Below are 25,679 nucleotides of genomic sequence, written 5' to 3' on the forward strand. Positions count from 1 at the left end.
GTTCCCGAGGTTTACTTGGCAACAACGGCTTCGGTTTTTGCTTAAGTAGGTATGGATTGGGTTTTACCCGTTGGCAAATGTCGCAAGTGAGGAGTACCTGCTGAACAGTTTTCCTCAAATTTTTCCAGATAAAAGTTTCCCGAAGTGTAGCAATCGCTTTATCTCTCCCTGCGTGACCTGTAACGTGATGAGCGAGCCAAACTAAATCAACCTGCAACGTCGTTGGAACGACGATCCTGAATTGCGTGTGGTCCTCGTCCACGAATTTATGTAGCATGCCATTAAAAAATTGGTAGTTCTCGGATCTTTTCTGAAGTTCACGGTATTCATCCGTCCCCGGCTGTCTTCTACGTTGGAGGAAATCGATCAACTTCTTCATTTCCGGACATTTCTGCTGTTCTTCACCAATAGTCCGCAGCCTTTCTATGATTTCGCGGTCCCCTTGTTCTATCAACTGTATTTGGTTTACCACGATAGGTTCCGGATCTGGATTTCTACTGAGGGCGTCTGCAACTACATTTGCCTTTCCGGCGCAGTGCTCGACTGTAATGTCGAATTGCTGCACAAACAAGCACCACCGGCCGACTCTCTCGCTTGTTAATGCAGATTTCATCATGAACGTCAGAGCTTTGTGATCCGTTCTCAACACAATTGGGTACCCATAAATGTATTTCTTCCAATGGTTAAGAGCGGTCACGATCGCGAGCATCTCTAGTTCGGTCACGGTGTATTTCAACTAATGCGATCTTAATTTGCGACTCATGAAAGCCAAATAGGTGATCCTCTGTTCGGGTTCGGGCGTCTCTTGATACAGTACTGCCCCGACTCCTATAATCGACGCATCAGTTTGCACAATAAACTTTTGTGTATAGTTCGGATATCCTAATTTCACACTATGGGCCAACAGATCCTTTGCTTTAGCAAATGCTTCATCGCATGCAAGGTCCCATTTCCACCTATTGTTTTTCCTGAGGAGATCTTGTAATGGTGCAACTATACTGGTGTAGTTCGGACAATGATCCGCGAAAAAGTTACAAACTCCTAAAAATTGCCTGACATGTTTCACCTTCGTCGGCTTTGGAAAATTTTGAACTGCCTTTAATTTAACAGGATTGGGCATGATTCCTTCTGAGTCGATCACATGACCTAAAAATAGGATACTCCTTTGGCAGAAATTAGACTTGGGTAGGTTTACCTTGAAGTTGTTCCTTTCTAAATCAGCTAATAGTTTATCAAGTTTCTCCAGGTGCTCTGGCAAAGTTTCAGATGCAGTAAGGATGTCATCCACGTACCTCACCGTAAACTGTTTAACTTCGTCACTGAGGTTACGATCTAGTGCCCTAATGAGCGCTGATCCTGCTGTTTTCAATCCAAAGGGTAACCGGTTAAAAACGTAGGTTTGCCCATCAAACAGAAACCCGGTCAAAATTTTGGTGGCTGGGTCAAGTTCAACGTGATGAAATGATGATGTCAGATCAACTCCACTAAATAATTTCATTCCCCGGAATTTCTTAAGGACCTCTTTTATACACGGGGCCTGGTCATACTCTGGGATTATTCGCTGGTTTATTGCTCGCGCGTCGAGGCAAACCCGCAACGAACCGTTGCCCTTCTCCACCACGACCAACGGATTCAAAAATGGCGTGGGTGATTTTGATATAATTCCGTTATCTTCCATCTCCCGTATAATTTTCTTCACCCCAGCGTGAAACTTTTCAGGTATCGGATATGGTCTTTGCCGAAATGGCTCCCAATTGTTGACGACTAAGGAATATTTGAAATTTGGAATTTTCCCTGGACGTGAACCAAATACATTTTCGTGTCTCTCTATGACTTTCTGTAATGTGCCTTTGTCTTCCTCCCCTATCTTCGCTTCGTCGATCTTTTCTTGGACTACCTCCGCTAATGATGGTCCTTCATTCTCCGCTTCTAACTTGAAAATCATCCCTTCAAACTCCTTGATCATCTCGTCCCGATAGGCATCCCAGTTTGGGAAGCAATCTCCTCCTTCATGTTTCAATTGTTCTACCTCCATAGTCCAAATCTTCTCCTCCCCGTGTTGTCCCTCGAAGTCGTTTAACCTTACTTCTCCCTGAATTGAATCGTTCCTGAATCTAATTTCATTCTTGTCCATGTCAATGACCGCTTTGAATTCCCGAAGAAAATCAGCTCCAATGATGATATTATATTCCATTCTAGTCAAAATTATGAACGGATGTGATATGAGGTTGTTCCCAATTTCCAAATCTAGATAGGCCTGGCTATTGCACGTAGTTGTGCGGTCCGGAATTATTCCTCGAACCTTAATATTGGAAATCGGAATGATTGGAATACATTGCTTCGATTCCAGTTCTTTGACTAATACTTTAGATACCACGCTGACGCTCGCGCCTGTGTCTACAAGGCAACGAACCAGCAACTGGTTAACACGGACATAAATGACGGGTAACGCTCTAATTGGTTTTGGACATGCCTGAACGGGATCTTCAACGAGATCATCGGGCTGGACTATCCAAGATGCGATGGTCACGGACGTCCACGGTTCCCCCTTTGCGTCGGTAGTCCTCGAAAATCCGACTATCTCCTCACTCGGTTTTCCTAATTTTTTTTTAGCTGACCTCCGCCTCCACTTGAATATGGTGGTGCGCGGATCAAGATTACTGGCACGGTTTGCAGCATTATGTGCCTGTAGTTCGAGGCTCTCTGCCCCTCGACATTCATCCGACTTAGCAAACTGCTGCATCGAATCTTTCCACCGATCGTTTCCGGCCTGGGTATCTTGCAGATCTCTGACGTAACGGCGTGACTCATTCCTTCTGTCGTTGAGGTCACCCCGATAGTATTCTCGCGGTCTGTTGTTCTGTCGACCACGGTTACCCCAGTAGGAATTGGGTGTTCTCTCGTAAGGTCGTCGCCCTCGTGCGCCGCTCTGTCCGTGGTTGTACCTCCCTGACTGATACCATTGACTCCTACCCTGGTCATTTCGACACTTCCATTGGTGGTTTTCCCACTTCGGAGACCTCCAATCCCTATTATTCCTGTTCTGGTTGCCTATCTGAGCGTCAGTCTGAGTACTTATCACCTGAGTACTCCGGTTTACCGACTGATCTCCCTCTCGAACATTTAACGTGTTGATGGCTTCTACGTTTCTAGCTCGACCGTGCCCGACATGAGATGTCTGATCCAACTGTCTTAACACGTGCTCGGCTTCCACTGCCGTACGAATGTTTGCCGCAATCAACATGCGCTGGACGTCAGCTGGGAACTGCTTTGTGATGGCGGTTATTAATTCACTTTCAGTCGGTGGGCTGTCCAGTTCGCGCATCTTCACCAGCTGGGACGTGAAATAATCGCAGAACCTTGTGGGTCCTCCCGAAGCGTACCTCCTCGAGTAAAGCTCTAACCTAAGCCCTTGCTGCGTGTCCAAACCCCAGTATTTTTCCAAAAATAGCTTCTTAAAGCCTTCATAGCTATCAAAACAGTAGCGGAACGCTTTAAACCATTCAAGGGCCTGGTCTTCCAAAAATTTTTCAACTACTCGTAACTTCCTATCCGCCGGTACCCGATGATCCGCCATATAATCATCTACCTCGCGGAGGAAACTTTTTGGCGTAGTCCTAGTGCCTGGTTTGAACTTCTTTGGCTTATCATCCGCCGAACGTAAGAGGCTATACATCGGTATTGAATTTTGGCCAAGCAAGGTCGACGTTCTCTCGTCCATCGTCGGTAATTTATACTCTTCATTGCCGGGTAGTTGCTCCTTGAACAGACTGTAGCCCAACTGATGTGATCCGCTACCTAATTCCATTTTCTTCATTCCGGCCGTTTCCATTTTGAAATGTGGTTCATCCCGAATGTCTAATTTCTTCATTCCCTCTATTTCTTCGCGAAGCGCGTTAATTTGTTCTTCGTGGATCTCCAATTTCACCATCATTTTCGAGCCTTTCTCTTCGCTCCATTCGTGGATCTGTTTAGCAGTCTCTCCTACTATTTGTCCTGACACTTCCTTCCGTATCCTGGCAAAAGTTAGTTTCGTATCGGACGGCGCTGCTTGCGATACTGACGTAATCTTTTCGTCCAGGGCCTCGATTACCGCCAAGGCTTTCTCCGTCCTTTCTTCAACGATCCTGATATTTATCTGGTTGTCCTTGACCTGCTCCACTATCTCTTCGATCTTCGTGTCGCGGTCATTCGCTTTGGACCTGACCTGTTCCATTTCACCATTCAGCCGATCGATTTCCTCTTTAACATCCACGATTTCGCCATTCACGCGAGTTATGTCTCTCTCGATACCGGTCTCAACCTGACCAAGCCGCTCAACTATTCCCTCGACCTTTATTTCAACAACGGCATTGAGCTGAGAAACCGCGTCTATTTTATCGCTTAGTTCCTTAGCCCCCTTTTCGCATTGTTGTTGAACCTCCTGAATTTTGTTCATTAAACTACTGCATTTCTCCTCAATCATCTTACTAGTCTTGGTTCGGTTTTCTTCCAATTTAACCTCAAAATGTGTTAATTTACCGTCAAAGTTCTCTAGTTGTTCTCTGACCTCCGCGCGCCCCCGCTTGCATTCATTTTCAAGCGTCTTAATATCGTCCTTCATTTCCTCCCGATTCGCCTTTAAATCATCCTTCACACCGTCCTTCATTTCCCTAATCTGCGCACTGTTATCTTCCATCCTACTTTCCATCGCCTTCCTGCTCTCTTCCATTCTATTTTCAAGTGTCTTAATATCGTCCTTCACGCTACCCCTAATCTGCGCACTAGTCTCATCCATCTTATTTTCAAGTGCCCTACTCTGCGCACTGTTCTCTTCCATCCTATTTCCAAGCGTCTTAATATCGTCCTTCACGCTGACCATAATCTCCTCCATCAAAGCCCGCATGGCTTCACTATCCATGTCGCTATCCTTTGAGATGACAGGACCCCCCTCGCTAACGTCGGCGTCAACAAACCACAACAATATATAATTATTATTTATTTTAAAGGAAAAGATTCCTCCATCCAAACTTTACGTTCTTCCAGCTTCAAATAATTTTTACTTTAATCATCATTGCAAATTAAGCCTCAAAAACGGCTATCATTGAAGCTGCCTAACCGCCTAACATCATTAAGGTTCATGAAATTTATATGAAAAGCAACGGGAAATTTCCGAAAATGATTGTAATATTAGCCCTTAAATTCAGTTAATACAGTTGCAGGTTGACCTGTGATTCTAAAATCGGGCTCGATTTTAATTACCAACACATGTGGTATAGTGCCAGTGAATTAACCCATGCCCTCAGCATTGAGGTCCTTCAAACACACAAAGTCATCAGAATCTCAAACTGAACCCATGAAATCAACCTACTGCCACTCGAAAAAGAAAAGTAGGCGTGAGGTTACCTCTTCTCATCCACGGTTATACTAACGTAAAATATATTTCCTAATAGCAGGTTGTTTGGTGACGAAACACGCACCACTGGCTAATATCCGTGAATAGATATGCACTAAGAAAAAGCCACTATTCACTTCAGACCTCACTTATGGGAAATTCATTTTATTGTTTCCCGGGATTGGAACTAATCCCCTTGAATTTTGGATACGCCCCTGCTGACGCGAATGTCATGGCTCTGCCCATATCATTGGACCATGACTGTGTTCTCATTCATAAAACGATTTAATATTGACATCAAGGTGTCACTTATTCAATCATAATGAACTGGGCCTCGCGTGGAAATGTCAGAAGCAGACATGGGTTACCAAAATAATCGTGCCCACTCCTGGAAGCCGCAGAAGTACGCCTTGCCTAATACACAACACAACACGCCCCTATCTTTGCATTAATGGTATGCAATAGGTGGGATAATTATGCGCCTATTAAACATCAAAATACGCCTATTAAACCGTAGAATGTGTCCCACCTTGGGCCGTATTTATATAGCCAGACATTGGATGTCATTCTATATGGCGCTAAATTTCCTAAATCTGGGTAGCCCTTATTTACGGACATATCGAGCCCCCACAGTTCACTTACGCCCTTTTATCTCGCACCACGTTGGACTGATATTTTAGTATGGTGCGCAACGTGTAAATGTCAGGTAATATAAATATACGCGCATATATATTAGAACACGTCCCACATTGGGCCGCCATTTTAGTATGCACCCGTCCCTACGCCTAATGGCTCCGGCATGATATCTACAGGGCGTTAGCGGGTTGGAATAAAACAAATAGGTGCTTAAGTAGACTAAGCTTAAAGGCATACAGGGTAGGAGACGGATCATACCTAATTACAATGAGAACACATTCGGGCTAAAGTTTAGATAAATACAAGTGGTTTATTAGGCCTTAATGACGATGATGGTAATGACGCATTTATATACAAATGAATTACATGGATTATTATCAATTGTTGTTGTTTGTTATCGACTTTCAGTCGTTTGTGATGGATCCGAGTATTATCTATCGCAGAGCGATCCATTATGACGAGATTCGAACGGGAAAACACTTATCATAGACACTGAGGCTATGTGATATCATTGACCAATAGGATTAACATGCATGCAACGAATCTGAGCAATCCCTATAGTAAACATACGACTATTCCCCAACGAAGTACCACGAAGGAACTCATAAAAATGTGGAACAAACGCCCGGGTTTGAACCGACCCTCACTTGTATACAATTCACCACCCCGATGGTCAGCACCATCGGCAACTCAATTATAATCATAACAAGATACATAAACACTCAGAGAACACAAATCATATACAGTAAACACGTGAGACATCCAGCCTTCAGTTGAGCATTGGGGTACCAATGCCGCTGTCGGGAACTGAACTGACACCCGTTGGGATGGAAGTGGGACTCTGAAAACCCTAAGCTACGTTATACTCAAATGTGTAATGACAGTAAACTAACAAGTACTGGTAACAATCGCCGTGTCATTTATTAGCAACTACATCATTCTGGCGTGTTGAATATTTCATTATTAGGCGATTCTTTCGCCCCCATTCTCTTCAACTCAAGGCTCCCCTACACGAGCGGACGAGCGTACAAAACAACCAACACTTCTCCTCACTAGGTCAACTGCCCAGCCCTGCCCGGCGGGTGGTCACTGGCCTCGGCCTTCACAGGCATAACGCCCTTTCTTAACATAACACCCCATCTCGGGGATCGTTCACTAATAAACTGAGCTTCATTGTTCATTAAACAAAATTACATCGGCTCTCAATACTTCACTTCAATTCAACACACACATTCGTTTACAATATCATGATCCCGCGACGCGACACCGGTTTCTATGATACCAATACTTGCATGATTACCATAACTACAATTTATTATTATTATTATTATTATTATTATTATTATTATTATTATTGGGTTCATCATTACACCATCTCCCTACACGACTTACCTGGAAATTAGACCATACTGCGCGATCATAATTAACTTCCTCGTAATAACGGTGTAATTAATCCATATCTAAATTGTGATTTCTGATAAATCGTCACACGGTAATACAATTATGAATTAAATATTCCTCAATTTGCACTTAAATTGTGATAAGCCTGCCAATTAAAATCGTACACTTCCTATCTAAATATATGTCAGTGGAGGCCTGGGATGTCAGTTCCGAAGTCATATCTCGTAGTTCTGGGTGCTCACGGAATAAAATTACACTATTTACCAGCCATGCATTATCAACGCTGGACTACAGCCTAACTTGAATTACTCTGAATTACTAAAAATTAGTCTCCTGACGCATCAATAATTACAAGTTTCCCCAAATAAAATGATTAAGTCAATCTACTACTGCATGCAAACTTATCGTATTACCCCTTTATTTACAATTGATTGCTCAGACGTGTTACTAATTAAATAAAGTAAATAGAAGCTACGTGTATCATGGTAGCACATCTACACTACTGAAGTTACAATCTTTAACATTATAGCGTCAGGTAATGATAACTGTTCCCCGCCCAATCTGATTACGTCATATTAATTATGATTTATACTCATCTCCATCTCGATGACCCGTTGTCAGCTCAGGGAGTCCATTGCTGGTTTAGTGCTGACCCATAGGCACCAAAGCAGTTACTGGAGGCACCATTCTTCTTTCCAACCGGGAGTCCATTGTTCTAGGTTGACGAAACCGCTGGCAGTATTCCTGAGGCACACAACACGTCACTATTTATTCCAAGATTTGTTTAGTTACATTCGGTGTGAACGTCCAGCCACGATATCGGACCTCACTCCGCAATCCGCGATTCAGTATCGGATTCCGCGTACCTTTGTTACTACTCGACACAGTAGCGCCGTAGTAATAATAATAATAATATTATTACAAGTTATATTTAATGTTCGCGACACGTCCCTGATCTTTAAAGTTTAGACACTAGCATCGCGTCTATCCAATCTCTGCAATATTTACGCACAGTACGCGATTTCACTTGTAAATTAAATTGAAATTCACTCAAACAAAAGATCGCTGGAAGCTCGACGGCACGTAGCTTCGCCGTCTGTAAGCCACAAATCCCGACTGACTCTTCTCCCTTCCTGCAGTAGTTTTTACTAGGGAGCGATACCCCTTCCACTAATTTGTGTAGCGCCTATTCCCGGCGTACTCGAGGTAAAATAGTGCGGGTGACCGGTGACCAGTATCTAATTGGTGCGATTGAGACATAACCACTCAATTATCCTTCGGTGAATCTCTTTAAATTAATTAAAATATGTTCTGCTTCCCCTACCACACGGGGTGAAGTCCCTCCGTCGAGGACGTGTCATGAGACTAACCAGATGGCCCCAGTACTTTTCCACGCAGAAACAACACAGTATTCTTTCTTCTGCTGAAAGTTATCACGGAAGAGGACATTAAACACTCTAAATAAATGTCCCAGTAACATTCATCCCTTTTAAATCGGGAGATGATCCCCTAATTCGAGTTTTATTAATTTTCTACCTCGTAGGTAATTAAGTTGGCCAGTCCGATTCCAAGATGGCTCCTCTATTCCGTTTCGAAAAAGTTAGTTTCCCCTCATTCTGTGAGCCTTGAGGAGGGATGTCTTCTCTCGAGTGATGTCACAGGGAATCCCCATTCATAACCCCTCCCGGGTCTAAGTTGGCTTGGCTTCATCTGCGGGGCCCCCGCTACACAAAGGATAATACTGCGCAATAAGTCGCAGACAAAGAAATCTCGTAAAATAATTTTAAAATACACAATTTATCTATCTCAATGGTATGAATATTAATTAGTTCCGGTATGACCTCTATTAATGATATGAATATTAATCATTTTCAGCGTTCTTTCCCTTTAATAGCATTGCGTGCGTAATTACGGATATCGATATCAACCTAAGGTCCTTGGATCATGCCCCTGTCGGGTTCATTATGTTCTTTCGTACTTTTGAAACTGCATTCAAGGATTTTTTTTAATGCTGTTTGTTCGGGGCGTCGACCCATGTGAATCTTTTGCACCTACTGGCACCATATTGTATGAACCTGCGTGTAATTAGAATGGCGGTAGTGTGGAATGTTGTGTGTGAGGAAAGGAAGATTAAGAATGTCACAAACACCCAATCCCCATCCCCTGACCCGATCGGCAATCGAACCCGGGGTCGCCGGATGACAGGCGGACGCGTTGCCCCCAGTATCACGGGGCCAGACAAACTTTGTGTCAGAAGTAGGACTCGAACCCACGCCCTCGGAGAAGACCAGAATTCCGGATGACCTGCATAGCAGGCAAGGTCTTCTCTTGAGTCCGGCGCCTTAGACCGCTCGGCCATCCTGACATACGCATTCAACGTTACTCGTCAACTAATATCACACACACACACACACACACACACACACACACACACACACACACACACACACACACACACACACACACACACACGCACGCACGCACACCTTACTGACAACATGGAACATATCACTTAGTCGAGCAGCTTTTCTCCTTACTCCTGAGACTTCCCAGATGAAAATTTGCAACATTTTCGTAAATTTTGTCGGAAAACACTTAGGACAAATCTTGCTGCTTTCCTTTGGATGTTTTCCAGTTCTCGGATCAGATAAAGTTAATTCACCGGGCGAGTTGGCCGTGCGGTTAGGGGCGCGCGGCTGTGAGCTTGCATCCGGGAGTTAGTGGATTCGAATCCCACTGCCGGCAGACCTGAAGATGGTTTTCCGTGGTTTCCCATTTTCACACCAGGAAAATGCTGGGGATGTACCTTAATTAAGGCCACGGCCGCTTCCTTCCAACTCCTAGGCTTTTCCTATACCATCGTCGTCATAAGACCTATCTGTGTCCGTGCGACGTAAAGCCTCTAGTAAAAAAAAACAATTCTTAAATATTTATGTTATTAGTGGTCCTATCGATAAATACTACCCTACTAAAGTTATATAGAATTAAATTTCCGATCATCTATGTCTTATACATTTTTGCTCTGCCGGCTATAACAACAGAGATATTCATGGATTTGGATTTTTGTTGCTACGTCCATATCAACGCCGAGCCACGAGAAAATAGATAAACAGGATTTAATGAAAATCGATATGTAAAGCCGGGGAATAAGAAACTATAGTCTACTCTATACATAATTTTATTCGCCGTGGTTGAAATGGTATTTTAGGGGAAGGCGCCAAAAATTTAATTTTTAATTATCTATGTGTCCGCCTCTGTGGTGTAGTGGTTAGTGTGATTAGCTGCCACCCCCGGAGGCGCGGGTTCGATTCCCGGCTCTGCCACGAAATTTGAAAAGTGGTACGAGGGCTGGAACGGGGTCCACTCAGCCTCGGGAGGTCAACTGAGTAGAGAGGGGTTCGATTCCCACCTCAGCCATCTTGGAAGTGGTTTTCTGTGGTTTCCCACTTCTCCTCCAGGCAAATGCCGGGATGGTACCTAACTTAAGGCCACGCCGCTTCCTTCCCTCTTCCTTCTCTATCCCTTCCAATCTTCCCATCCCCCACAAGGCCCTTGTTCAGCATAGCAGGTGAGGCCGTCTGGGTGAGGTACTGGTCATACTCCCAAGTTGTATTCCCCGACCCAGAGTCTGAAGCTCCAGGACACTGCCCTTGAGGCGGTAGAGGTGGGATCCCTCGCTGAGTCCGAGGGAAAAACCGAACCTGGAGGGTAAACAGATTACGAACGAATTACCTATGTTATTGGTCCTATCATGAAGTACTACATAACAAAAGTTACAGGGAATACAATTTCCGATTATTTATGTCTTATTCAACTTTACCGTACCGACTATAATAAGAGTGGTGGTGATGGTGATTATTGTTTTAAGAGGAACTACAACTACGCAACCATCCTCTATACAGAATGAACCGAAATTCGAGCACTCGGGCGTCGGTGCGCAACTCCTCGCATGCCAGTAATAAAAAAATGTCTGTCACAAATTTCGTCCTGCCAGTATATCCGGCAGAAAAAGGACGTTGAAGAGTGGCAATCTGGCAACACTGTAACCACATGTAGGGTAACTACCTCTGTCAGCACCTAGTAATCATGCTGTACAGTTGGTGCAGTCGATAGAGTGCAGGAGGTCAAGGGGTCGATCCTGGGTTGAGGCGTATGTTTTTTATTTCGTAAATGTAGTCCAGGTGGTCTGGTATCTGGCATCTTAGTCGTCAACAGCGATTGCAGCGCGTCCTCTAGAAACCATTTTCACTTACATACTACGATCCTAGAAATGGACGAACAATCGTTTTCATTGGTTAGCTTTGAAAGACGCCCTTTCCACGTCGTGGGCGTGTTGCATATTCGCCATGATGACATAGGAACATAGCTATATCTATCGGCATGATGTCGAACTGCGTACATCCTGGCTTCTGTCGCCCACCACAGATAAATTTGAGAGACTGGTACCAGTTATACGTTACAAGAACAAAAAAAATACTGTGATTATTATTCTAATTAAATATTTATTACGTGCCACTTTGGTGCGGCGACCACAGCACTTATAGGTTTGTAAAGTAAAATAATTAGTATTAAGTGAATGTGTCCCATATGTTATTTTGTAGATAAGTGAATATTTTCATTGTATAGGGGCGAAAAATGCGATGAAAATTCAACGCCAGGAAATACTCAAAACGGGTTCATTATATTGTATATTAATATTTATATGATGTTATGTTACAATTAGTGATATAATTATTTGATCCCGGCGACCACAGCACTTGTAGGTTTGTAAAGTAAAATCATTAGTATTAAGTGAATGTGTCCCATATGTTATTTTGTGGATAAGTGAATATTTTCATTGTATAGGGGGCGAAAAATGCGATGAAAATTCAACGCCAGGAAATACTCAAAACGGGTCCATTATACTGTATATTAATATTTATGTGATGTTATGTTACAATTAGTGATATAATTATTTGATCCATTGTTTAATAATGAATTTAGAAAGTTTTATTCTTGCTTAATTGTTTACTTTTTATATGTTTTACATATGAAGTTTTGTGATTATAGATTTATGAACTTAAATAGTAAAATATATTTGCAGTATTTAATATTATTTATCAAGGTGACTTGGGATTAGTAATATAATATGTAGCCGGCTAAAGTCGTGCCAGCCGCCGCGGTTATACGTAGTGTTAAAGTGAACATTATTAGTGTAGGAGTTAGTAAATTTTTAATAAGCTTAAATGTAAATTTTAAGGTGGAATTTTGAATTTATTTACGGTTTAAAATTAGTATACGAAGCTTTGAAAATTGGATTATAAACTAGGATTAGATACCCTATTATTCCAATTGTAAATATTCTTACTTGAGTAGTAATAGTTATGTTCTTGAAACTCAAAGAATTTGGCGGTGTTTTAGTCTTTTCAGAGGAATCTGTCCTGTAATCGATAATACACGTTATAATCGACTTGGTTTTGTAATCAGTTTGTATACCGCCGTCGTAAGATTATTTTTTAAAAGAGTGGTAATTTTCTATAACTCTTATTAGAGTAAATGCCAGGTCAAGGTGCAGCTTATGATCAAGTAAGAGATGGATTACAATAAAAAAATGTAAATGGATCTTGCATTGAAAAGGAGTAGTGCATTTGAAGGTGGATTTGGAAGTAATATTGTTATATTATGATAATGCGATTTTAGCTCTAAAACATGTACACATCGCCCGTCGCTCTCATTATAAGGTGAGATAAGTCGTAACATAGTAGATGTACTGGAAAGTGTATCTAGAATGCAAAATAAAACTTAAAGTAAAGCATTTCATTTACACTGAGAGGATGTTCGTGCGATTCGAATTATTTTGAAGGTATCAATTTAAAATTTGATGAATAGGAAAGTTTTACTTAATTGAAATAACATTAATTATATATGTTTTAGTATAGGAATAGAACAAATTTATTTATTTATAGTGGAGTAGTACTGTGAAGGGAAATTGAAAAAGTTGAAAATAAATTTATAGAAAAGTAAATTGGTATTGTACCTTGTGTATCAGGGTTTATTAAAATTGGAATAGAGATTTATTTTTTCCGAATTAAAAAGAGCTAATTTGTTATGTTGGTTAATGTAATATTATTATCAAAAATAATAAATTTGTAATGAAATATTAGTCGGTTTTTAAGATATCTGGTTCTTCAAGGAATGAATTTAATTCAGTATTTAATAGCAGTTTTTATATTAGTATATTAACTGTTAATTGAATATAATATTTTAAGGGATAAGCTTTAGAATAGAATTTATAATTATTATAGGAGTTGTAAAGAATTGTAGGCTTTAAATTAGCTATCAGCTGAATAATGTTATAAGTTATTTTATTATAATATAATTTTATAATAATATTAAGTTGAGTATTGAAGTGAGTTACATAATATGAATGTAAATGTAATAATGATAAAATTAGTATATAAAAGTGTAAGATATTTAGTGAATGTAAATTTATATGAAGGAACTAGGCAAATTTAATGTTCGCCTGTTTATCAAAAACATGTCCTTTTGAGATGTATTTAAGGTCGGGCCTGCCCCCTGATAGTGGAATTAAAGGGCCGCGGTATTTTGACCGTGCAAAGGTAGCATAATCATTAGTCTTTTAATTGAAGGCTGGAATGAATGGTTTGACGAAACATTAACTGTCTCCGTGTAATAAATAGAATTTAACTTTTGAGTCAAAAGGCTTAAATGAATATGAAAGACGAGAAGACCCTATAGATCTTTATATGGAATTGTACGTATTTTGTTTAGTGGTATTATTAATATGTATTTTACCATATTTTGTTGGGGTGACACAAGGATAAATGTAACTCTTTGTTTTACAAACATTGATTTATGAGTATTTGATCCGTTAATAGCGATTATAAGATAAAGTTACCTTAGGGATAACAGCGTATTTTTTTTTTTTTGAGAGTTCATATCGACAAGAAAGATTGCGACCTCGATGTTGGATTAAGACATATGATTAGGTGTAGAAGTTTAATTAATAAGTCTGTTCGACTTTTAAATCCTTACATGAACTCTTCAGTTAAAAATACTGTCTTTCAGTGAAATGTTTTTTTTTTCATTCTGTGTTTATCTGTATCGATAAGCATGAGATAGAGCAAACTACATGGTGGCTGTGGTCATTATCGTTTAGGTCTGACACCGTCTGACAACAACTACCGACCCTGAGTCCCGTTCGTTGAAATTAGTTTTTACCATCAGAATATTGGGCGGCAGGATAGGGGAGGAGGTGTTATACAATTTATAATAACTAGAAAGCGAGCCAAAAGCTTGGATTAAATTCCAAAAACCTCTCCGCATTTCTCATATGAAGTGAGAGAATATGACGTTGTTGATGGTGATTCGTTTTCAATAGTTGTATGTAGTTTTCTCAAGAGTACACAGATCCATAGACGTCAAAGTACAACTCCGAGCTACAATCGCATTCATTAAGGTTTGTAAGCTCCGGCAGATAGCTTGAGGGGAAGGTTTCAAAGCTCTTTTATTGTAAACGTAAAAACAAATAGCAAAAAAAAAGAAGTTTGTATTGAAATACTATGACACCTGTTTTGATTCCATTCGACTGCCATATAAAAATTTGAAAGTGTAACTTTTTTCATACGATATATGAATTTCGAATTATAGATAGCAATTTCGACTGTCGAATACTAGTAGTATTATAATAGGTTAGAGATTTATTGGAAAAAGTTTATACAGTACTCTTACTTGCAGTGGAAGAGGACCGTCGGTTCATTGAAATCACTGAACCAGGTGCATTATTCATCATCGACAAAAGGGACACATTTCCACGCAAATTATATGGAAGGAATACAAATTTAGAGCATCCAATGTAGGGGTTAAGGTGAGGGAAATCAGAAGGCTCATTGAAGAAACCCCTGATAAACAACATTCCTTGCTCTGTGTTCTGGTGCACACATCAATAGGGTATTTGAAAGAATGGCGGGTTCGTGCCTCTCTCGACCGCTACCCAACGAGCAGCCATGAGTTTACACGAATGACGACGAATATGACGTCACGTGACTACCCAACACTTCTACCCTTTCCATTCATATCCTTCTTCTTATTATTTTACCGGGGTGTAAACTTTCTACGTCCAATTAAACTGCGAGCCTTCTATAAGACCATCTATGTAATTGAACTTGAACTTAAGTTATGCAAGATACTTGGATTTTCAACTATGAGATAGTTCTACCATCGGCCTAAGTGCCCCCTCTGGCGGGATTAAGGACAATTAATTCTTAAGGGAAAGTTGATTTTCAGAGATGGCTAACCTTGGTTTTGAAGACTGGTTTGTTCTTGTGTCAACCAATTAGGAATTTTGTGAATATTTTCTATAGTCAATTAAAATTGGGGGTGTGTACAGGGCATCCAGCCTATCTGTAAAGAGTTCTGGAAACTTCCCCTTGAGACACTATAAAATCTGGGCGCTATAAGGTCGTATTGTCATCTTTATCGCTCCAGTTTATTGTGTGCGGCGTGTACTAAAGGGGCAGGGACTGCAGGTCGGCATTCGGAAGATCCAGCAACTCAAGGTAATGGCAGAATTTTCTTAACATGTGATAGCTCCGGCAGATAGCTTGAGGGGAAGGTTTCAAAGCTCTTTTATTGTATGTAAATTTCTAAACCTGGTAGTTTAAATGTAAAATTGGGCCGATGACCTAAGATGTTAGGCCCCTTTAAACAACAAGCACCATCATCAAATGTAAAATTTTCGGTCAACCTTTTATTCCCTGCTGAGAAATATGTAATATAAGGGAACAAAGAGTGAATTCCCTCTGTTGATTCCCATTTAACTTGGTATGGGGTTACTAAAATTTCTTATCCTCTAAAATTCTTAACACTCTTTTGGTATTTAATTTTTCTCATTTAGTCAGCCCGGTGTAGTGTAAATAGACTTAGCCTCTGTATCTTTGAACCATAAGCCCACATAGGATTTTAAGAGTTTTCTAGAAGGAGTGCAGGTGTTTTGCCTCCCTGCATTTTGTTTTGGCCGATCATTATCAATCTTTTTTTCTTTTTACATTGTGGCCATTTATTATGGGCACTCATTGCCCCTGTTTATGTTTCCGGAAAAGAAAATTAAAAACTCTTGAGCAGATGTGACTGTAAATACCTTATTTGAAGATTGTCATTGTATAACCTTGTGCGCTGCTAGGCTAGGGAAGTTAGTGAAGCAAATATACTCTTATAAAATAGTGTACCTGATCAGAGCTATTATGCTCATCCGTCGTATATATCATGTTGATAATTCTCTCTAGATTGGTAGGTACTTGATTTCTGCACTTTAAGTCATTGTCGACAAACTTGACCATATCGGTCCTTAATTGGTCCGTACTGACTCGTAATAACAATAATGTACAACGGATGATTGTTTGGTCCGCCCTGTCAATATATTATTAATATTTGAATAATTTATACGTACATGTTTCGGGAGCCTTAACTCCCTTCGTCAGCGTATTTACATCTAATCTCCTTACCCAAGTCTCAAGATACAACATCTTATCATATTAACATTAAGCATTGTCCTGTATAACCTCAACTGTAGAACACTATATGTACACTTTGCGTATTTGTGTAATAATAATGCCTGTTGTAACCTAACACGTAAGACAGGGAACATACTTAAAAGCACTCTTGAATCGTCCGCTCATTCCTCCTATCCTTCACACTCATACGACGTGTATCATCACCCTGGATAGATCCATTAGCTGAGTCAGCCACTGATAAATTGTTACTTGTCACTGCTTGTATTGTTGCTGCCACTGTGAAGCTACCATCTTATCGTCCAATTTGACATCCTTTGAAATCAATACCCTTATAGGTTACATTGATATGTTCATTGTTATATACATATTAAAATTGTTTAGCCATGCAGGTGCCGTCAGGGCAGATGACGTTTGCTCGATTGTTGCAGGACCGAACTTTTTGAATCAGAGCGGAACAAACCTCCCGTTAGTTTCTGCAAATGCCCCTCTAGTACTATAAAAAAGAATAAAGAAAGAAAAGCTACTTTACCTGGGTAAAATATATTTTCAAATACTTTATGATATAAAAATATTAGGACTTACATAAAATGATAAAGTGGAGGAAATCTACCCACTTGCCGGCCAGCCACTAACAGAAAGTATATTACCCATAAAACCTGACCAATTAAGCGGCGGGGAGAGGGAGAGGTGGGGAGTGGGCCTGACAGTTATAACTAATGCTATTATCCTGTTTCTTTCTCTTCACATATTGGTTAGCTAACTTAAATAATGGATTTACTTCCTTAGTGTGTTCATTTAAATTTTTGTCAATATTTTGTTTCTGATCTATGTAAATTTCTAATTTCTCCAGGACGTCCATATATTTCCCTTTTCTTGCTGAATGTACTAATGTCATGTCTTGTTTGATGTTGGTGAATGAATGATTACTTTCATGCATGTGTTCGCACATAGCTGAATATTTTCCGTACTTTTTGGCATTTATACGTCCTTTATATCTAATGGCTATATTTCTTCCTGATTGTCCGATGAATTTTTGGTTACAGTTTTGCCATGTCAGTCTGTATATTCCTGATTTATTGAATTGGTTGTCTGTGTTAATCTTGCTTGAATTTGCGAACATCTTATTATTTTTATTATCATTATTATTAGTACGGTATACTATTTGAATATTGAATTTCTTAAATGTGTTAGCCAGATCGTATGAATGCCTGTTCCGATATGCGAATACTACATGTTTTTTCTTTTCTTTCTGTTTTTCGTGATGTGTTTTTGGTTTGTTGATGATACTATTCTTTATTTTATTGACATAGTTTTTTGTGTAACCGTTGCTTTTTGCTATATCATAAATTAATGTAATTTCTTTCTTACGTTCTATTTCTGAAAGTGGTGTGTTTATCGCCCTGCTGATTAAGCTATAAAGAGTGGCCTTTTTATGCTGTCCTGGATGGTTGGAATCGTTTCTACTTATAGGATTGGTATGTGTTGGCTTTCTATATATTTGGTATTCAAAATGGTTACTTTGCCAAATAATTCAAGGATTTGTTCTTTTCTGATTCCATCGTGAATCTAATATGTTTGTCCACGTTATTTAAAATGTCCAATAGTTCCTCTGGTTTTAGTATTTGTTCATTAATAATCACAAAAACATCGTCTACATATCTCAGCCACAGCTCCAACCCTTGTATTTTATCTATTATCTTATTGGCCTCCAGGTGATCCAAATAAATATTTGCTAAAATACCTGACGCTGGTGAGCCCATTGCTACCCCCTTTTCTTGTTTGTAAATTTTATTATTAAATAAGAAGAAGTTATACCTCCAATGTGAAGGTTAGAATTCGTATAACTTCATAATCTGCAGCCTTCCGGCTGAGTAGCAGTCACTTGGTCGGCCAAAGGCCTTTCGGGTGGGAAGGAGGGTTAGTGCCAAGGTATTGTTATTATTAGTATTATTATTATTATTATTATTATTATTATTATTATCCTCAGACTCAAGTGCTTTATTTTCTCTGCGATGCCACCTACATTTAATAACAGACAGATAGATTGATGCCCGTCTCCTTAGTTGAATTGTCAACGTAAAGAGAGAGACCTGAGTTGTATTCCCGGTCGTGTCGGGGATTTTAACTGCGCATTGTTAATCCCCTTAGCTCATGGACTGGGTGTTTGTGTTTGTCGTCATACACGCTTATTCCTTCAGATACAACACACCACACTACACTGCCAACCACCACAGGGACATCTAATATGGAAAGTTGTCTGACCGTAAAACCGGGCTTAATCCATTAAAATTGAGACCCCAATAAATTGAAGTCCGCCTCTGTGGCGTATTGGTTAGTGTGTTTAGCCGCCATCCCCAGAGGTCCGGGTTCGATTCCCGGCTCTGTCACGAAATTTGAAAAGTGGTACGAGGGCTGGAATGGGGTCCATTCAGCCTCGGGAGGTCAACTGAGTAGAGGATGAGGTTCGATTCCCACCTCAGCCATCCTCGAACAGGTTTTCCGTGATTTCCCTCTTCTCCTCCAGGAAAATGCCGGGATGGTACCTAACTTAAGGCCACGGTCGCTTCCTTTCCTCTTCCGTGTCTATCCCTTCCGATCTTCCCGATCTTCCCATCCCCCACCCCCACAAGGCCACTGTTCAGCATAGCAGGTAAGGCCGCCGGGGCGAGGTACTGGTCCTTCTCCCCAGTTTTGTCCCCCTGACCCAAAGTCTCATGCTCCAGGACACTGCCCTTGAGGCGGTAGAGGTGGGATCCCTCACTGAGTCCGAGCGAAAAACCAACACTGAAGGGTAAACGGATTACGAAAGAATGAAAGAAAAAAAAGAAAAGAAAGAAAGAAAGAAAGAAAGAAAGAAAGAAAGAAAGAACCAATGAAATTGAAAAAATTAAGATTATATACAGAGAGTGAGAGAGACAGTGGTATCATGATATCACATTATACCAACTTGATTACGACGCATACGATATTCACTCTGTTTTCAATCACAAACAGAGATTGCGCAGAGAACAGAACGTTCTTGTAAATACTTCACAAATACTCGCTTTAATTATTCTCATGACCTCATTGTACTACAAAGAATAGCTTTAGCTGATCGAACTGGGAGATGTAAATGAAGTCTTTGAAAACTGATGCTGTACAGTGGGTATTGGCTGGAATATATACGAACTCATAAATAAATGGTAAAGCATGCAGACACACTATTATAGTACATGTGGTTCTGCGAAGAGAACTGCGATTTCGGACTTGGCAGTCACTTCAAACAGCTCAAGAAGACAATCCCTTGTGTCACGAGTAAACACCGACTGTCCTAGTAGCAATGTTAGACGAGCTCAAGTTAAACCACGGCCGGAAGTCTGCATATGGCTCCTGTCTGGACTTCAGAATGTATCACCACAGGCGGAGCTCATAATAATTTTACATTAGGAGCCTGTCAAGCAGAAATAGATAACCCATTAAATGATTCATTAGAAGGGCCTCCTAAACTATTATGTAAGAATTCATAGGGCTATAAAAACGATGGACAATTAATAGGCTGTCTAAATCGTGACTGCACCTTAAAATAGCAGGAAGATGTCCAAGTTTACAAAAATAAAACAAAACATCTATCAGGGTAGTCCAGTTTACGTGAGTGCGATCCAGTAAGACCAGAATCTACTCCCTGAACTTTTCATCTTAAAGGGGGGAGACCCAGCTTAACACGGGTAAAATAGGCCAAAATACATTCGATTGTTAAATATGCTACTAACATTGTTGACAAATGCTGCACGCATCACAGTATTGGCATGCTTCCTAGTAATCAGAATCAACTTCAATGATGTCAAAATTCTAATTATAACAATTTTAAATAAAATGTTCAAAAGTTCCCATCTTTTTTTTTTTTTTGCTATTGGCTTTACGTCGCACCGACAGAGATATGTCTTATGGCGACGATGGGACAGGAAAGGGCTAGGAGTGGGAAGGAAGCGGCCGTGGCCTTAATTAAGGTACAGCTCCAGCATTTGCCTGGTGTGAAAATGGGAAACCACGGAAAACCATCTTCAGGACTGCCGACAGTGGGATTCGAACCTACTATCTCCCGAATACTGGATACTTAAGCGACTGCAGCTATCGAGCTCGGTCACACCTTTTTAACAATATATCACCGTTTCCTTCATAACTATCTTACTGTTTCACGGATATTTATTATTTTTTCCGAATATTCTCCTATAGTGTTATTCTACTATCTGTACCTCATTCAGTTCAATAGGATTTATATTAGATTTTATGTAACATATTTATTTACAAAAATATTAATATTTTCAGGTGCTCGGAAGAAAAAATCGACAAAAACATAAAAATCACGGTCTATATTAGTGATTGAGGTTCATTTTGTAAGCGGAGGTTTGATACACACTTTAAAAAATGAAAAATACGAAAATTCTTATAAACTTGGAATTTATCAGGGAAACAGTGATATATTGTTAAAAAGGCGGGAAATTTTGAAAATTTAATTTAAAATATTATAATTATTATTTTAACGTTATTGAAGTTGCTTGTGGTTGGCAGGAAGCATGTCAATACTGGGATATGTGCAGCAATTGCCAATAACAACAATAGCATATTTAACTATCGATTGAATATTAACCTTTTATTTCCCTTTGTTAATCTGGCTCAGTTACGATGAATTATTGCCTGAGGCGAATAGTAGGCGGTGATGTTAATATTAAGATCACAGACATGGGACTTCTAGGAATTTTAATGTTGCAAACAGTATTTTATTACCAGACAATGTAGGGGTACCCGTATTACGAGAAACGTAAAATTAAACGATTTCCTCAATTGTGCCGAAAGTTGAAGGGCTAAAGGGCCCGGAAATATTTCAAATTATCAGTTATGGATGACTCTTTCAAACTGCTTGCTTGAAGGTCATCTGCCCAACTCTATCAAACTACGAAAACGAATTTCGAAAATCACTTCTGGCCTAAATGCAGTTCCGGAAAACCAGCCTAAAATCTCTTGTGTCTTAACACGTTTCTTTTTTATTCAAATCCTTGCCAAATTAACTTATTTACATATTTTCTTAATTTGTTCCTTGGTTCAATACCTTCAGGCTTTTTTTTCGAAAAACCTTCAACACAGAATGAAGTTATAAGGGCTTAAGTGAAACTCTGCATTGACTCACATTAGCGCTCGTAATGGTATGAAAAGGCAAACTGCTAATCTAATCGACCAGATAACGATGATTAAGAAAAAAGAATGTAATTTTCAGGAATAAATAAAGAATATATTCTCATATTTTATTATATTTTATTTACCTAAAATTCGTAGCTCATATTCCTAGGATAATTTCAACATTGATTTCAAGTCTGAAGGGGTAGAACTGTGGATTTTATTTTCCGTTTCAAAATCCCCACACGTATTGACCGGGATTTGAATTCCGGCTGCCTAGGTGAGAAGACGGTGATTATTTCACTCAGCTATTATGCCTCATGTTCTCTTCCGAATAGTAGTACTAGCAGAAGCTACATAGACGAGGAAATAAAGTTGTGTCTGGTTCAGCGAGAAGGATACGGGCTCGATTCCTTTACAAGAAGTCAAAGAATAATAATGTAATAGGATGTCCCACGCACTACTTCTGCGGTTTTCGGACACGCCGAGGTATCGGAAAGTTTATTCCACAAGAATAAAGTGCTGTAAATCTACAGACACGAGACTGCCATATTTGAGCAATGTCAAGAACCGACAAACAAAACAGGTATCGAGCCCGCCATTTCGGCTTCATAAAGCCAGCGTTCTACCATATGAGCAACTCGGGCGGGTAGGATGGAAGAATGTAGGGACACAAGGGTTCATTCAAGGTACAACATACTGGCTGCAGAGGTATCCTCCAATAGAACCCAGTTTACGGTTAGCAGAACACTTCATGGCATGTAAGGAGATGACTTCAGCAGCAGCAGTAGAAATAGTAGTAATAGTAGATATCGTGGAACATGGCATTTATCACGGTAGTAGTCATTGTTTCATATCAGTTGGGATGTTAAGATCAAAAACTCCGTATATTAACTGACCGTGAAGTTTGCCTGATAAATGTGTGATTGTAGTGTCTCTATCGGTGCATACATTTATAATTAATCTAGCCTTTGAGAAGAAAGCCCTTCTCAACTGTACGTTCGAGTGGCGCCTGCGGGATGAGGACTCTACAAAGAAAGAAAGAAAGAAAGAAAGAAAGAAACAAACAAACAAACAAACAAACAAACAAACAAACAAACAAACAAACATATACTTCTCTCGATTTCCTCGTTAACGACCGGCGACTCAAACGTTAAGCAGTACTACCCCCAGACAGTATCCAGATTTATGACTGACTACACTGGCCTCTCTTGTGACCAATGGCAGATGACTCTTGACCAATAGCAAGCATGCTTTGTCAGTGATAGTCCACATGGAGTACTTCAAAAGCGTGCCGGTCCTGAAGCCGACTCGCTTGTTAGGTCTCCAGTGTTACATAGCTGCACGCAGTTCTGTACAGTCTCGCTGCTCGCTCTCAGAGGTTAAGTAGTTAAAAAGGGAGAGTTGACAATACTGTCTGTCGAGTTGGGGAAATCCTGGCACCCCGCGGACAAGGAATGTTAACACAGCCAGCCAGCTAGGCTTCAAAAGCGTGCTGGTCATTAACGAGGAAATTGCAAGAACTATACATCACCCCGTCGCCTGGAATTGAAGCAGAGAAGTAACTGAAGACCACGTTTGCAACGTCCAAGAATCTGTTAATCGTAAACAGGTCACTAGGAAGAAAATTAGACCATGGCGGGGAAAAGGTAATTGAAGTCTTCTTCTTTCTTTTACTTTTATTATTGTTTGCCCTTTTCTCCAGTTGCTCAGAGTCGATACCTTGTATGGATCTGGCCCAGTTTTATGTCCGAATGTCCTTCCTGACGCCAACCCTATGTGGAAGGATGTGTAGTGTGGTAAAATAATGGCGTGTGGCCTCCGGAAAAGCTGGTGCAGGTCTTTCGAGTGGACGCCGTATAGGCTACCTGCACGTCTGCGAGGATGGGGACCTACCTGTGATGAATTCCAATGCTAAATATGGCACACACACCCAGCCCCCGAGCCATTGGAATTAACCAGTGAAGGTTAAAATCCTAGCCCCGGCTGGGAACCGAACCCGGGACCATCTGACCTACGGGCTAGCACGTTAACCCTGTAGCCATGGAGCAAGAATGTAGTATGTTGTGTAGATATGGATAATATGACGTGCATTAAGACTAACACAAACACCCAGTCTCCGAGCCAGAGGAATTAGCCATACACAGTTAAAATACCTGGCCCAGCCGAAAGTCGAACCCGAGACCTCTGAACCAAACGCCACGATGCTGAACATTCAGCAAAGGAGCCAGAAGAACTAGTAATTGGAGTGAAATGAAAATGAAATGGCGTATGGCTTTTAGTGCCGGGAGTGTCCGAGGACATGTTCGGCTCGCCAGGTGCAGATCTTTTGATTTGGCTCCTGCAGGCGACCTGCGCGTTATGATGAGGATGAAATGATGATGAAGACGTCACATACACCCAGCCCCCGTGCCAGCGAAATTAACCAATGATGGTTAAAATTCCCGACCCTGCCGGGAATCGAACCCGGGACACCTGTGACCAAAAGCCAGCACGCAAATCATTTAGCCATGGAGCCGGACAGTAATTGAAGTAATTATAATAATTACTGCAAATGCAAAATTAACCTAACCTAACCCCATTGCATTAGAGCCCTAGAGGGCCTTAGACTACCAATCGACCACTGTTCAGCCCGAATGCCTTCACATTACGAGGTGTCGTATGGTCAGCACGACGAACCCTCTCGGCCCTTATTCTTGGCTTTCTACACCGGGGCTGCTATCTCACCGTCAGGTAGCTCCTCAATTCTAATTACGTAGGCTTAGTCGACCTCGAACTAGCCCTCAGATCCAGGTAAAAATCCCTGACCTTGCCGGGAATCGAAGGGGCCTCCGGGTAAGAGGCAGGCACGCTACCGCTACACCACGGAGCCAGCGAAATTACAAAATTACTTTGTATTTACTGAATCCGGTTCCTTTAAATATACTGCTAGCAACCTTGTGTTCACCATGCAAACATCTTCAGGATCCCTCTCTCTTTATCACTAGTTGTATATTGAGTTATCGAGCTTAAGGCTGGTTGGATCCCCACCAGTTCCACCATCAGTTGTCAAAGAAAGCCCAGGAGTTATCGCTGAGTCGAATTAGGGATATGACAAGTGATCCCTCTGTGGGTGGGGGCGGTAGAATAACACCCACGGTATCCCCTGCCTGTCGTAAGAGGCGACTAAAAGGGGCCCCAAGGGATCTGAAATTTGGAGCGTGGGTTAGCGACCACGGGCCCTCAGCTGAGTCCTGGCATTGCTTCCACTTACTTGTGCCAGGCTCCTCACTTTCATCTATCCTATCCGACCTCCCTTGGTCAACTCTTGTTCTTTTCCGACCCCGACGCTATTAGGTTTGCGAGGGCTAGGGAGTCTTTCATTTTCACGCCCTTCGTGGCCCTTGTCTTCCTTTGGCCGATATCTTCATTTTTCGAAGTGTCGGACCCCTTCCATTTTTCCCTCTGATTAGTGTTATATAGAGGATGGTTGCCTAGTTGTACTTCCTCTTTAAAAAACAATCACCACCACCACCACCACCTATGACAAGTGATTTAGTTTCCCGTTGCTTTCTACATATTAGTCTCCCACGCCTACTGAAATCTATACCCGAACTGACATTACA

At 40.9% G+C, this 25,679-nt stretch overlaps 1 protein-coding gene and 1 non-coding gene across 2 annotated transcripts in view; one reads left to right on the forward strand and one right to left on the reverse strand.

The window, feature by feature from the left end:
• The window catches only part of shakB (shaking B), a 506,948-nt gene that overhangs the window by 388,945 nt on the left and 92,324 nt on the right, over positions 1-25,679 (forward strand). The window lies entirely within an intron of this gene.
• Positions 9,660-9,776, reverse strand: TRNAL-CAA (transfer RNA leucine (anticodon CAA)). The gene is made up of 2 exons: positions 9,739-9,776; positions 9,660-9,694 (listed from the first exon to the last, which is right to left on the reverse strand). It is a non-coding gene; the product is annotated as a tRNA-Leu (tRNA).

Source organism: Anabrus simplex, chromosome 3 (genome assembly GCF_040414725.1).
Source record: "Anabrus simplex isolate iqAnaSimp1 chromosome 3, ASM4041472v1, whole genome shotgun sequence".
Lineage (NCBI taxonomy): Eukaryota > Metazoa > Arthropoda > Insecta > Orthoptera > Tettigoniidae > Anabrus > Anabrus simplex.